This window comes from Rhipicephalus microplus, chromosome X, assembly GCF_043290135.1.
Source record: "Rhipicephalus microplus isolate Deutch F79 chromosome X, USDA_Rmic, whole genome shotgun sequence".
Taxonomy (NCBI): domain Eukaryota; kingdom Metazoa; phylum Arthropoda; class Arachnida; order Ixodida; family Ixodidae; genus Rhipicephalus; species Rhipicephalus microplus.
The window spans coordinates 145,016,480-145,031,005 of NC_134710.1; the positions used below are offsets into that span (position 1 = coordinate 145,016,480).

Here is a 14,526-nt window from a genome sequence, read left to right on the forward strand (position 1 = left end):
CTCATTTGGCGACGAAAAAACCACACTTACACCATACCGGTTGGCAACATTCTTCAAATTGTGGGATAGTCTTTGTATGTACGGAAGTACTACTGAACATTTCCTTTGCTCTGGGTCTAGATGCATGAGAAGTGATACTGTCTGCGTTTTTCTTAATTCGCCTGGTCAGCTTGCAAACAGTTTGCCGGATGCTAGCGTCCGGAAAAGCTACGGCGTCTCACATAATCATATTGTGGTTTTAACGTTAAACTCCCGATAACAGAAAAAAAAAAGCCCCGAATGGTACTCCACAAGCTCTCTGGCATCGAGAAAGGTGCGGTGACAAAAGACCAAAAGAAAGACGATGCTGATAGTTGTTTTTTTTTTCGATGGCAGAGGTATCATAAACCACGAGTTCGTCCCACCAGGGTAGACAGTAAATCGGAAGTTTTATATCCACGTGCTGCACCACATGCGTGATGCACTTCGACGCCGTCGCACTGACTTATGAGCATCTGGACAATGGAGTCTTCTCCACAATAATGCAAGGACGCACAAGGCTCTCGACTAACAAAATATATCACCAAGCCCAGCATTACTGTACCTCCCCATTCGCCGTACTTGTCTGACCTCTCCCCATACCCTGTTTCCTTGTGTAAAGAGAGCCCTTAAAGGTTGCTGGATGGGGAGCGTGGAGGTTATTCAATACGCTACGACAAGGGAGCTGACAACCCTGCCAAAGGAAGCGTTTTCCAACTCTTTCCAAGAACTCAAGAAGCAATAGACGCTGTGTATAGACTGCAAGAGAGACTATTTCTAGGGAGTGCTGCACAAATGATTTCAATGTAAACGCATTTTGTATTACTTGGCCTGAGCCTTGGAACTTTACGGACAAAGGTTGTATAACGGAATAAATTGTAGCGGTAACCAGGGAATTCAGTTGAATTGGCCGCACATTAGTAGTGCATTTTGCCTTTCCACCAGTAAGACTCCCGCATATAGGCAACTAAACTAACAGTATACTTGGGCAAGTTGGTGAAGAATAGTTAAAGGAAGCACGCAAGAACAACAGCTCAGAGCAACGAAGGGGACAGGACGTCACTCCGTGGTCATTCATCTAAACAAGAACCACGACATAGGCGCATCTGTCTCTTTGTCTTCTTTTGTTCACACTTTTCACTGCACCGGATGTTTGCATTTAGTATTATTGCTATTAGGCTCATGTAGTGTGCCATGAAGTGTCCTCTTGAAGAACCCCTTGTTGTATAAACTGTTAGAAGCCCTCAATTTAGGCGTTTCCTTGCGGCCAGATTCGCCCAACATCTATGATATATGCAAGTGATAATTGTGGCAGTGAAAACCCTTTCACAGATGAATTTTCAACAGTATTGTCTCTGTTGACAGTGGTAAATTTCCTCTTAAAGTCTTAAGATGTGGCAAAAGCTCGTGTGAAAGCCATTATATTCCGAATACCAGTGATATATATATATATATATATTGCACAATATATATATATATATTGTGAAGAAGAAAACGCATTGTTGGCAAGCAACATCGCCACCGTCGCTTGGGTACTGGGTGCTGGGCTTGTCTCGCTTGGCTCGTGCTGATCATCGCCGGCATCTGCTTGACCGTTGCTCTTGTCCGATCGTGTTTCGTCGTAGGACCACCGTCACAACAGTCGCCAATAAACCCTTTTTCAATTGGTGGAGGGTGCTGACATTCCCCGTCGCCTGAACCTGGGTGCTGCCATTCGCCGTGGCCTAAACCTGGAGCTGCGCAACCGAACGCTACCTCCCATCATGGCTACCAACAACGCGCAACCTGGCTCTTCCACTCCATCCCCCAGCAACCCCGGCGTTCTTCGTTTGCGAGAGCCCAAAGTCTTCAGCGGAGCTGATGAGACCGACGTGGACGACTGGTTCGATAACTACGAACTGGTGAGCGCAAACAACAAGTGGGATGACGTGGACAAACTGACTAACGTCATCTTTTATCTCACTGACGTGGCCGAAATGTGGTATAACAACCACAAAAACGACATTACGACGTGGTCCATCTTCAAAACGTCGTTTGCTGACGTTTTCGGCCGACCCGCTGTCCGCAAGTCCAGAGCCGAACAACGCTTGCGGACTCGCGCACAGAAGCCATCTGAATCGTTCACCAGTTATATCGAAGACATTATTGCTCTTTGCAACCGCGTGAACAACGCCATGCCCGAGTCAGAGAAGATTCAACACATCCTTAAAGGGATAAATGACGGCGCATTTCAGATGCTCCTGGCGCGCAATCCTGCCCCTGTTGCGGAACTTGTGACGTTATGTCAAAGCTTCGACGAGTTGAGGAAGCAGCGCGCCCTGACTCGGCCATTTTCCTCACACGCTGACTCACTATCAAGTCTTACTTCTGTTCCTGATTACTCAACAACCCTGCAAGAGATCAAAGACTTTGTGCGTGAAGAAGTAGCTCGGCAGCTGTCGCTAATTCCCTTCACGCAGCAGCCGCCTTCCTCTCGTCTGCCCTCCCCACTCCGCGACGTTATTGCCGAAGAGGTAGCTCAGGCTGTTCCCGTCGCTGCCCACCAGCAGCCTGTGGCCATGCCTGTTCCCCATGCGCCGGCTATGCAGCCCGTGGCCGCGCCTCTTACTTATGCCCAGGTGGTACGGAGCAGACCTCGCCAGCAGCTTTTGCCACCCATGCCTGCAGTTGCTCCCCACTCTACCCCTCTTTCGACACCTTGGGCCGCACCACGAGTCAGCAATTCCTGGCGCACTGCTGACAATCGACCGATCTGCTACGCCTGCGGTACTCCAGGACACGTGGCACGATATTGTCGTCGTCGCTTCCAATCGCAACACAACACTACTTGGCCGTTACTGTATGACCCGCAGCCCACGCACCTACCTGCTCCCTATCCTTCACCGCAGTATGGCTACACTAATCTTCCCGAGTCTCAGTCACCCCGGCCCCCAGCTCCGACTCACTCTCCCCGCTCGCCGTCTCCTCGCAGGCGATCTCTGTCCCCAATGCGTCCCCGACCCGCTTCCTCCAACCGGGAAAACTGAACGCCGCAGTTCCAGAGGCAAGAACTGCGCCGTCATCGAAATGCCCAAGTCCTCGCACTTCACCTGCTAACGTCGTCGCCATATCTGTCGATGGTGTTTCTACCTTTGCCCTCATCGACACAGGTGCTGCCGTTTCTGTTATAGCCGCCCAGCTCTGCCGCTCCCTACGCAAAGTGACCATGCCGCTCTCTGGACTATCGCTTCGTACGGCTAGCGCACAACCAGTTCGACCTCTCGGCACCTGTACAGCCCGCATTTTCATCCAAGGTTCTATGTACGTTGTCGAGTTCATCGTCCTTTCGGTGTGCTCGCATGACGTTATCCTCGGGTGGGACTTCCTGTCACATCATCATGCCGTCATCGACTGCGCACGCGCTGAAGTTCAATTTTCGCACCTGTCTGACGAACCTTTGCACGAAGCTCTTGAGCGGTCCCCAAAACTCGTCGTACGGGAAGACACTGAAATTCCGCCAGCCTCTCTTGCCGTTGTCCCTGTTTGCTGCGATGGCCATAACGACGCTACAGTAATGTTTACACCTTCCGACATTTTCATGAGCCGCAGAGCCGTTTCCTTGCCTTTCGCTACCCTTGACGTCACTGCGGGCCGAAGCAATATTTTCGTCCACAACCCCCTTTCTGCACCGCTTACGCTACTTGCCGGCGAATGTCTCGGTCGAGTGGAGTACCTCGATTCCTCTTTATTCCTTAACATGCCAGACGAATCGTGCAGTAGCGCCTCGACCGAACTTCATGCCCTTTCCCCACTGGAATGCCCACCGAGCTCATCGAGTGACACCTTCTCGAGTTCCATCGCCGACACCTTAAGTGCCCATGAACGCGCCGAGCTTCTTAATCTTCTCCAGAACTTCGCGAATTCATTCGACGTTTCTCAGCCGCAATTGGGTCGGACTTCCGCAGTGCACCACTACATTGACACCGGTTCACACCAGCCATTGCGTCAAAGACCGTACCGTGTCTCTGCTGCAAAACGTCACGTCATCAACGACCAGGTCGAAGAGATGCTACGCCGTCGCGTTATTAAACCATCGCACAGTCCTTGGGCATCTCCTGTCGTTCTAGTTCGAAAGAAGGATGGATCGATTCGCTTTTGCGTCGACTACCGGCGATTAAACAAGGTGACGCGGAAAGACGTCTATCCACTACCGCGCATCGACGACGCCCTTGACAGCCTCCAAGGAGCCGAATTCTTCTCCTCTTTAGACTTACGATCTGGATACTGGCAGGTTCCTATGGCAGAAGCTGATCGCCAGAAAACTGCGTTCATTACACCAGATGGCCTGTACGAATTTAACGTAATGCCATTTGGTCTCTGTAATGCTCCTGCCACGTTTGAACGACTCATGGACAACACACTGCGTGGACTGAAGTGGTCTGTGTGTCTATGCTACCTCGACGATATTGTCGTTTTCTCTCCCGATTTTCCTACACATCTGCTTCGGCTCCAACTGGTTCTGACGTGTTTAACCAACGCTGGTCTCCAACTGAACCTTAAAAAGTGCCACTTCGCCGCGCGAGAGCTGTCCATCTTAGGACACATCGTGTCCAAGCATGGTGTTCGACCCGACCCTGCAAAATTGCGAGCAGTCGCTGAGTTCCCGAAACCTACTACACTGAAAGAATTACGCAGTTTTGTCGGACTATGCTCGTACTTCCGGCGCTTCGTGCGAAATTTTGCGTCGATCATGTCACCACTGACCAACCTCCTACGCGGTGATGCAGACCTTTCATCCTGGTCTTCTGACTGCGATGTCGCGTTTGCCACGCTCCGTAGTCTGCTAACATCTCCTCCAATTCTTCGGCATTTCGACCCAACAGCTGCAACGGAAGTTCACACAGACGCTAGTGGGGTTGGTCTAGGCGCCGTCCTCGCCCAACGCAAGCCGGGCTACTCCGAATACGTCGTCGCTTATGCGAGTCGCACACTTACTAAAGCTGAGGCCAATTACAGCGTCACTGAAAAAGAGTGCTTGGCGCTAGTGTGGGCGCTTCGCAAGTTCCGCCCTTATTTGTACGGTCGCCCATTCGACTTGGTAACGGACCACCATGCACTTTGTTGGCTCGCCACATTGAAAGATCCTTCTGGCCGCCTAGCTCGGTGGGCACTGCAAATCCAGGAGTACGACATTCGTGTCATCTATCGCAGCGGACGCAAGCATTCTGACGCCGACGCCCTGTCGCGTTCGCCTTTACCTCCCGACTCGGCCTGCGGAACCACTGGTACCAACTCCGTCGCCTCTCTCGACCTCGACTCCTTTACCAGTGAACAACACAAGGACCCGTGGATCGCTTCCCTTTTTAACTGTCTCTCTGGATCGTCAACCACTGCAGTACCACGATCTCTCCGACGTCAAGCTGCACATTTCGCCATTCGTGATCGGCTGCTACACCGACGCAACTACGCCCCTGAAGGTCGTAAGTGGCTCTTGGTTGTCCCACGCAGCTTGCGATCACAAATCTGCGCCTCCTTTCACGATGATCCCCAATGTGGTCATGCCGGAGTTTTCAAAACTTACGAACGCATTCGCCATCGCTTCTACTGGCGCGGAATGTATAATTTCGTTCGAAAATTCGTTATGGGCTGCCCTGACTGTCAACGCCGCAAATCACCGCCTTTCCACTCGTCCGGTGCGCTTCAACCGCTTCCGTGCCCTGCCAAACCTTTCGATCGGATCGGAATCGATCTCTATGGCCCTCTACCGACAACATCAGATGAAAATCGGTGGATAATAGTCACTGTGGACCATTTAACACGCTACGCTGAGACCGCCGCCCTTCCAAGTGCCACTGCGCGGGACGTAGCATCCTTCATCCTTCATCGCTTCATACTACGACATGGTGCACCTCGAGAACTACTAAGCGACCGAGGTAGAGCCTTCCTATTAGAAGTCGTCACGTCTCTGCTTTCTGAATGCCATGTTGTTCATCGCAAGACCACCGCATACCACCCGCAGACTAACGGGCTCACGGAAAGATTTAACCGCACCCTTGGCGATATGCTCGCCATGTATGTGACATCCGATCATACTAACTGGGATCGCATTCTTCCATTCATCACGTTCGCATATAACACCGCGACACAGTCTACCACTGGATTTTCACCTTTCTTTCTTCTTTATGGACGCGAACCATCTCACACCATCGACACTCTCCTTCCATACCGTCCTGACGCATCCGAATGCCCATCTGTGTCCGAAGCTGCCCGAAATGCGGAAGATTGCCGTGAACTCGCACGCACCTTTACGTCACAAGAACAACAGCGCCAGAAAGAAAACAACGCCGACTCTTCACGAAGCCCCAGCTATTCCCCGGGATCACTTGTATGGCTGGCTGTTCCTTACCAAACCCCCGGCCTTTCCTCAAAACTCGTTCCAAAGTACGAGGGCCCATACCGCGTTTTGGAGCAAACCTCGCCGGTGAATTTTCTCATCGAGCCACTTTCCCCATCTGACGACATGCGCCGGCGTGGACGTGACATCGTCCACGTCGCCCGCCTTAAGCCATATCATAGCCCTCTGCCTCTAGACTCTTAGGTCGCCAGGATGGCTCTTTTTTGGCGGGGGCAAATTGTGAAGAAGAAAACGCATTGTTGGCAAGCAACATCGCCACCGTCGCTTGGGTACTGGGTGCTGGGCTTGTCTCGCTTGGCTCGTGCTGATCATCGCCGGCATCTGCTTGACCGTTGCTCTTGTCCGATCGTGTTTCGTCGTAGGACCACCGTCACAACAGTCGCCAATAAACCCTTTTTCAATATATATATATATATAATGTTACGGGTAACTTATTTAATAAATTAAATACGAAGCACTGTGCTCGGCGAACAAGATGGCGACAGTTCATAAACAACCAGCCACCAACGTCGTCTTTCTCTTTCTTCCAGACAGGCTGTGCCGGCTGTTGCGTATCATAACCCCCCGGTGGTAGAAGCACCGTCTCGGTGCTTGAGCGACTCGGATGCGGTAGAAGGAGGGTGATAGGGCTTGAGTCGAGCTATGTGCACGATGTCACTCGAAGGTGACGATGATGACGTTGAATCAACTGGAGCGATCTCGTATGTAACGTCAGTCACCTGGCGAACGACGCGGTATGGTCCAGTGTAGCGTGACAGCAGTTTTTCAGAAAGCCCTACACGCCGAGTGGGGGACCAGAGGAGGACAAGGGAACCCGGTGAAAAGTGCACGTTTCGATGATGGGAATCGTAGAGCTGTCTTTGGCGCTCCTGTGAAGCCTGCAGGCGGCTGCGGGCGAGTTGGCGTGCGTGGTCGGCTCGCGCGATGGCTTCGCCGACATACTCAGTGACCGAGGGCAGCAAGGTGTCAAATGGTAGGGCGGGTTCTCGGCCGTATAGAAGATGGAATAGTGAATAGCCGGCAGTGTCGTGACGTGACGAATTATATGCGAACGTCACAAATGGCAAATGAACGTCCCAGTCCCGGTGGTCGGCCGCTACGTATTTAGAAAGCATGTCGGTTATGGTGCGGTTGAGGCGCTCCGTAAGACCGTTCGTTTGTGGATGGTACGAAGTGGCAAACTTAAGCTTTGCAGAGCAGGAGCGCAGGATTTCATCAACGACAGCTGATAGGAAGGTGCGGCCCCGGTCAGTGAGAAGTTGGCGTGGAGCTCCGTGTACTAAAATAATATCATATACCAGAAAGTCCGCCACATCGGTTGCGCAACTCGTCGGAAGTGCTCGTGTGATAGCGTACCGTGTCGCATAGTCAGTGGCGACAGCGATCCATTTGTTGCCTGAGCTGGAGATCGGGAATGGGCCAAGCAGGTCGAGGCCAACTCGAAAAAAAGGTTCGATGGGAATGTCGATTGGCTGAAGGAATCCAGCTGGTAGGGAAGATGGCTTTTTGCGGCGCTGGCAGGGTTCACAAGCGGCGACGTAGCGTCGAACAGAGCGGGCAAGACCAGGCCAAAAGAAACGACGACGTACACGGTCGTATGTGCGAGAGACGCCCAAGTGGCCCGCCAAAGGAGCGTCATGAAGTTGGTTCAGAATAGTCGCACGAAGATGTGCTGGTATGACGGGGAGCAAGTCATGGCCATATGGATCGAGGTTACGGCGATACAGGATGCCGTCTTTTACCAGGAACATTTGTAGAGAAGCGTCGCGAGGCCTTGACTCAAGTTTGCCAATGATGGTTCGCAGGGAAGCATCCAGGCGTTGTTCGTGCCCAAGGTTGAGTAGCTGCGTCACAGACAGAAGGTCTGGAAAGGTGTCAGTATGGGCAGCCTCTTCCACGGGGTAGCGTGATAAGCAATCAGCATCTTGGTGTGAGCGCCCTGTTTTGTACGTTACGGTGAACGTGTATTCTTGTAATCGTAGGGACCAACGAGCGAGGCGTCCTGTGGGATCCTTGAGTGAGGCCAGCCAGCAGAGTGCGTGATGGTCGGTGACTACCCGGAATGGACGCCCGTATAAGTATGGGCGAAACTTGGCGACTGCCCACACGAGAGCGAGACACTCACGTTCCGTGATTGAATAGTTGCGCTCGGCTGTAGATAGTAGGCGGCTTGCATATGCTATAACACGGTCATGTCCGCGTTGACGTTGCATTAGCATTGCCCCGATGCCATGCCCACTAGCGTCAGTGCGAACCTCGGTTGGAGCTGATGGATCAAAATGGGCTAAAATCGGCGGTGTTGTAAGGCGAACAAGATGGCGACAGTTCATAAACAACCAGCCACCAACGTCGTCTTTCTCTTTCTTCCAGACAGGCTGTGCCGGCTGTTGCGTATCAAGATATATATATATATATATATATATATATATATATATATATATATATATATATATATATATATACTTATATATATATACATATATATATATATATATATATAATGAGATATAACAGACAGTAATGCCAAGGAATGTACAGGGGAAGTTAATAAAACCAATGGAATGTAAATAAGAAGAAAGAAAAGTGGATGAAAAAATTACCAACTGTAAGCAGGAATCGAACCTACGACCTTCGAATTACGCGTTCGATGCTCTAACCACTGAGCTATCACAGCGGCCCTCCCTCCATCCGCTTTTTTTGGTTTATCTGTGAATTTAGAAGTAGGAGCGACAGTCAGCGCCATCTATAAGCCAAACAACGAGTGTGAAAACACTCTTATGAGCATGTTTGGCGTCACGTAGCACGTGAACTTAATATGAGCGGGCAGCTGATTTATTTTCCCTCTTATACAACCTAAACACACCAAGTCTGCCAGTACGAGACCCTCGTTCAATGAAATAAGGGAAAGAAGTGTATACCTAAGGGCTCGTTTTTCCGTGTTTTAACACAATAATAATGAGATATAACAGACAGTAATGCCAAGGAATGTACAGGGGAAGTTATTAAAACCAATGGAATGTAAATAAGAAGAAAGAAAAGTGGATGAAAAAATTACCCCAACTGTGAGCAGGAATCGAACCTACTACCTTCGAATTACGCGTTCGATGCTGGATGGATGGAGGGAGGGCCGCTGTGATAGCTCAGTGGTTAGAGCATCGAACGCGTAATTCGAAGGTCGTAGGTTCGATTCCTGCTCACAGTTGGTAATTTTCATACGTTCATACGTGTGACGTATGAACTGATGGTTGGTAGAAGCTGAGGAGGAAGAAGTGCAGAACAGAATAAACATAGGGTATGAGCCAGGCCACGTCTCCCATTCATCATAGCGTCATATATATATATATATATATATATATATATATATATATATATATATATATATATATATATATATTTATATATTACTTATATATCTACTACAATATATATATCCTTACTCCATTCCGCGGCTCTAACTGCATGACGGCCAAAAGTGTCATCAACGCCATTACGACAGTAGGCATCATTGCCCAAAACTTGTTTCGTCGTAACATGGAATACGTTCATGTTTTAACTCAATAAGGGCGCACACTCAGACAAGGACACTAGAACAGGAAATTGAACAGACCAAGAGCGCCTACTCGCCACTAAAGTTTATTCGAAAGAAAGGTAAGTACATATATATGCCACTTCTAAGTTCTCTCATGACCTGACAAGTGACAGCAAAAAAAAATACAAGTCCTTCAGATCAGATCGTCAGAGTGCTCATGAGGTATGAAAATTCTTTTTATGTCAACGTGATGGAGGGTGCGCTTACTCATTTCTTCCCACTTCTCCTGATGTGAAACGCCTCTATCAGCTCTCTGGTGGTCCGATCTGGGTGTTTTGATAATACACTAGCATCACAAAAAAAAAGAGCGGTTCCAACAACACGATCTGCAATGTTTGGGCAAGTGTGAACTATCTTTGATATCCAACGATCTCATATGCTCTTGCAACCTGGCGTTTACACATCTTCCCGTCTGACCTATGCAGATGAGATCACAGGAGAAAGGTGCCAAATATACAACACCTGTTTCACACTTAACATACGACTGCCTATGATTCACATCGTATCATCCCCGTTTTCCGCCCTTAGCGGTTGGAGCTAGTTTTCTATCAATTCCGTTGCAAAGATTCTTTAATTTGTTTGGGGCCGGGAGAACTACTTCAACGTCATGTAAATCTGCAACGTTTTTTATACCATGTGACAGCTTGTGCATGTAGGGGATGACAGATGGTTTTTAACTGGTTCCTTTATTTTGTCATTTTCTTGGGCTTTCGTTTTTACTTTTTTAAGTAACTTCTGCTTTGATATGACGTTGATGTAGTTTTCTCGGCCCCAAACAAATTAAACAAGCTTTGCAGCAGAATAGATAGAAAACTAGCGCAAATCACTAAGGGTCAAAACGGGGACAATGCCATGTGAATCATAGACAGTCGTAAGTTAAGTGTGAAACAGGTGTTGTATATTTGGTACCTTTGTCCTGTGGTCTCATCTGCATAGGCCAGACGGGAAGATGTGTAAACACCAGGTTCCAAAAACATATGAGATCGTTAGACACCAAAGATAGCTCACACTTGTCCAACAAATATTGCAGCTCGTGTTGTTGGAACCACTCTTTTTTTTTTTTTGTGATGCTAGTGTTTTATCAAAACACCCAGATCGGACCACCAGAGAGCTGATAGAGGTGTTTCACACCAGGAGAAGTGGGAAGAAATGCGTAAGTCCACCCACCATCACGTTGACATAAAAAGAGTTTTCATACCTCATGAGCACTCTGACAATCTGATCTCAAGCACGTGTCTTTTTTTTTTGTCACTTGCCAGGCCATGTGGCAGAAGTGGTATATATATGTACTTACCTTTCTTTCGAATAAACTTTAGTGGCGAGTAAGCACTCTTGGTCTGTCCAATTTCCTGTTCTAGTGTGCTTGTCTAAGTGCGCGCCCTTATTCACTTAAAAGATGAACCAATTCCAACTAGCCCAATTATCCGTGCTTAATGAATAAGTGCTGAACCTACGAGTGATTGGAAGCAGGCTAAGACCACGCCAGTACCGAAAACTTATGACCATTCGCCTGTATCAGAGTTTAGGCCTATCTCCTTGCTATTCAATAGTGTCAAAATTCTAGATCATATAATATTCAAGCATATGTCTATGTTTGTAGAAAGAAATAACCTAATCACGCCTCTTCAACACAGATTTCGCAAAGGATATTCTACGGTAACCCAGCTTATCGAGACGTTTCATGAACTGTCAGAAGCGATCAATATAAATGGTCAAGTAGATGTTATTTTATTGGATTCTGAGAAACCTTTTGATCGTGTGAGTCACCAGAAATTACTAATTAAGCTCAAACCAATTCTGAAAAATGAGGAATTACTTGCGTTGATACTGCTTATATCTCAATGATAAGCCAGTGTCTTGCCATTGATGGTATCATCTCGAGTTCCGCCCCCATGAAGTCAGGTGTGCCTCAAGGGTCAATTTCGGGATCATTGTTTTTTCTGTTATTTATTAATGATATTGCGCTAAGCTTACCCGTAAAAATAAATCTTTTCGCGGACGATTGCATACTATATCAGGGAATTCATAGTTACAGTGATCAAGAATCTTTAAATGCTGCCTTAGCAATGCTAGAAACGTGGTGTGAAAAATGGCAGATGAAAATTAATTATAAAAAAACCAGTAGCAATGCGAGTTACGCGTAAGAAACAACCGCTTCTATTTACCTATCACATCAAGAATCATGCGTTATCCGAAGTCACTAAAGACGAATATTGAGGACTAATACTCACATCAGACTTAAAAGGGAATGAATACATAGCATATATTGAAAGAAGGGCAGTGAAAAAGCATGCCTACTTGCAAAGGAGGCTTGTGAATGCCACACCACACATCAAACGTATCGCATACAGAACTTTCATTAGACCAGTATTAGAATACGGAACTGCAGTGTGGAATCCCTTAATGAGTCCAATATTAAAAAACTAGAAATGGCCCAAAGAATATCTGTACGATTCGTGTTTGACTTTTATAGCTGGCGCACATCACCTTCACTTCTTCTAATTAAAGCGGAGCTCGAAAAACTACAGGAGAGAAGAATGGGGAGTCTGAAGCTTTTTTACCTCACTTTCCACAACAAAATTGGAATCAACAAAACAGCGCCCATTACACAAACAAGTGAATGTGCTGTGCGCTCATATCATTCAAAGAAAGCTGTAGATTACGCAAACCGCACACACATACAGGTATCCTTTTTTCCAAGAACTACCCATGAGTGGAATTGCCTATCACCCAATATTGTAAAGTGTCCAACAGTCAATTTATTTCTACATGCTCTCAACAACCACAAACAAAATTTTTTTTGTATAGTCATGCAGCCCAGAGTTACGCAATGCTTCCATTTTTATCAGTATGTTTCAGTCAGTAAAACTATGCCATTGTTGGAATGTTTTTCTTTTGTTTTTCGCAAACTACTACAAAAGTGTTGAGTTGTATGCTTCTTTTTTTTTGCGTTGTACATTATGCTTTCCGTTTGGCTTTTTACAATTATTACCACTGTCCTTATGTTGTGTGATGTTAACGATGTTTTTGCAGTAAATGGTTCTGTATGCCCATTCTTGCTTAAGACCTGGTAAGCAGGTCAGCAGTATGTAATAAATAAATAAAAATAAATAAATAAGGACATGATTCATACTCTATAGGCGTGTGCACGATTCTCCATTAGGAGGAGAGGAGATAGGTTTAATTATATCGCCCCCCCCCCCCCCATTGGTCGAGTACGAATGAGCTCCGCATGTAAAGCGAATATTAAAAAAAAAATGGATCGAAGACAAACTTCTCAGAGAGGTTTCACAGTAGTCCCTGGTTTTGGTGGATAGTAAGCAGTTCTTTGAATGAAAGATATCAGTGTCCTTAGTCACGGCTATAGCCTAGAAACATAAAAACAATGACTTGAAAGGTCCTATGCAGTACAGGCATGGGGCAGAATTAGCGACCCCTTCAGATGTACTGCCACCTTCCCACATGACTCCTTTCCAGAACACAAAATGCAACGAGCACAATAAAGAAACAATTGGTAAACATTTCCTCAAACACAGCCGCACAGCGTGAAGTACGTGACTTTTGTTTAATTTGGTCTCCGCGTATCCCAGGTGGGTCCGCGGAATCCCATAATATTTTGAGCGTATATTTTGTGCCATTTTGACAGGTTTGGTGTATGAAGTGGAGCAGTCTTTTGTGGAATCTTATCGTGTATCTTTAGCGGTTATAAGTGATCGCGTCAGTTTAGCGAAGGCCGGCTTGCAGGAGGTGACGGGAGCGTTCCGACTCTCACCCTTGGCACATCCACATAAGATACCATGCATGTGCTTACATCACAGTGGAATAAAGCAGTATGGGTATTTAGCACTCATGGTAAATGCGACCAGTTCCACATTGAGATGACAGCTGGTGTAAGGCCCGAAGCCTCCTAAGCCAACACCACCTTTGCACGACGCCTTTTGCTCCTTAAGTGAAGAGCAGGCGAGGGGGGGGGGGGGGTTAGGGAGGTTCGGAGGATAGGATATCATAAGAGCAGGTGTATCCCTTCAGACAAAACGTTGATGGGCTCGGAGTGAGTGGAGGGGTAGACGTGCAAGAGGAATGGATGGAAGATCCGTATCAGGAGGGCAATGTGCCTGCTGGTCTGCAGCAATACTGAGTGTTCGCAACATGGTCTTGAATACAGTGTACTCAGATGCAGGTCGCCCCGCCACGGTGGTCTAGTGGCTAAGGTACTCGGCTGCTGACCTGCAGGTCGCGGGTTCGATTCCCGTCTGCGGCGGCTGCATTTCCGATGGAGGCGGAAATGTTGTAGGCCCGTGTACTCAGATTTGGGTGCACGTTAAAGAACCCCAGGTGGTCAAAATTTCCGGAGCCCTCCACTACGGCGTCTCTCATAATCCAATGGTGGTTTTGGGACGTTAAACCCCTCAAATCAATCAATCTCAGATGCAGGTAGATCCGTATGTTTCAGTTGTGTGCATATCACCAGGCCCATGCTAATTTCACTGGTATAGCAGCTCATTCAATCGTAAAATAGATTTTC

At 47.7% G+C, this 14,526-nt stretch overlaps 1 protein-coding gene and 2 non-coding genes across 3 annotated transcripts in view; 2 read left to right on the top strand and 1 right to left on the bottom strand.

Moving 5' to 3' along the window:
- Positions 1 to 14,526, top strand: part of LOC119177003 (uncharacterized) — a 51,024-nt gene that overhangs the window by 12,155 nt on the left and 24,343 nt on the right. The gene's annotated exons all lie outside the window — the stretch shown is intronic.
- TRNAT-CGU (transfer RNA threonine (anticodon CGU)) lies at positions 9,014 to 9,086 on the bottom strand. Its single transcript has one exon. It is a non-coding gene; the product is annotated as a tRNA-Thr (tRNA).
- TRNAT-CGU (transfer RNA threonine (anticodon CGU)) lies at positions 9,542 to 9,614 on the top strand. Its single transcript has one exon. It is a non-coding gene; the product is annotated as a tRNA-Thr (tRNA).